Source organism: Elephantulus edwardii, unplaced genomic scaffold, assembly GCF_000299155.1.
Source record: "Elephantulus edwardii isolate Elephantulus edwardi_28Jun2011 unplaced genomic scaffold, EleEdw1.0 scaffold00084, whole genome shotgun sequence".
In the NCBI taxonomy this organism is placed as follows: Eukaryota; Metazoa; Chordata; class Mammalia; order Macroscelidea; family Macroscelididae; genus Elephantulus; species Elephantulus edwardii.
Window position 1 is genome coordinate 6,857,143 of NW_006399834.1, and position 1,203 is coordinate 6,858,345.

Consider the following 1,203-nt stretch of genomic DNA (forward strand, 5'->3'; position numbering starts at 1 on the left):
AGAGAGAGAAGAGTTGGCCTAGCGGACAGAAAGCCATGCTCCCAAGCCAAAGGTGGGTGACTCTACTTTGCGGCCCTTAGGCCTGCCTTTAATTGTTTTTTGGTGAAACATTCTTCTAGGTTGTGTAACCCTGGTGTGTCTACTTGCTGTACAGAGGTAACTTGTGGTTGCTGTGAAGCCGAACACTGTGACACTGATGAGTCAAATGATAGAATGGTTACCCACGGTGGATAGTGTTCGGTGAACCTCCCCGATTAAAACAAGCTTGGAAGCAGGACTGGCATCCTCTTCCACAATAGCTTGTCTTGGGAAACCCTATGAACCTGGAGAAAGGATGAAAGTTATACAGGAGGTGTCCAGGACTTTCATTCATAGGGTCGCTATGAGTCGCCTGCGACTTGACGGCACTTAACAACAACCACATGATTAACAGACCCCCTTCGGTCTGCTCCAACCCCCGCCTTCCCCTTGGATCCTCTTACTCATTCTACCATATTTTATACAGTATTTGTCTTTATGGAACTGAGTTCACTCAGCAGAATGCTTCCAGTTAGGTAGTAATCTACAAAATCTCCCTCCCAAGTTAGGTAGTAATTTACAAAATCATTGCTCCTGCATGTTGCATAATATTCCATCATGTGACTGTACTAAAATTTCTCAGTCCATTCGATTGTACTTGGACATTTGGGCCATTTTCATGTTCCTGTGATGGTGAACATTGGTATATAAGTCTCTGTTTGTGCCTCAGTTATCATTCTTGGGGTATATTTCAAGCGGTGGAATAGCTGGTCATAAGGAATTTTTATGTTTAGCTTTTTGAGAAAGTGCCAAATTGTCTCCCAGAGCGATTGTACCATTTTACAATCCCACCAACAATGTGTAAGAGTTCCTATCTCACCATATCCTCTCCAACATTTATTACATGCTGTCCTGTTAAACTTTGCCACTGCTACAGGGGTGAGATGGTATCGCATTGTGATTTTGATTTGCATCTGTTTTCTTGCCAGTGATTTGGAACATTTCTTCCTTCATGCGTCTGTGGGCCATCCAAATATCTTCCTCTGTGAAAAGTCTTTCCATGAGTTTTGCCCATTTTATAATTGCATTATCAGTCTTTTTATTATGGAGGCCCAAGAATATCCTGTAAACTTTCTTTATGAGACCTTTTTTTGAGATGGGATTGGCAAATATTTGTGCCCAGTC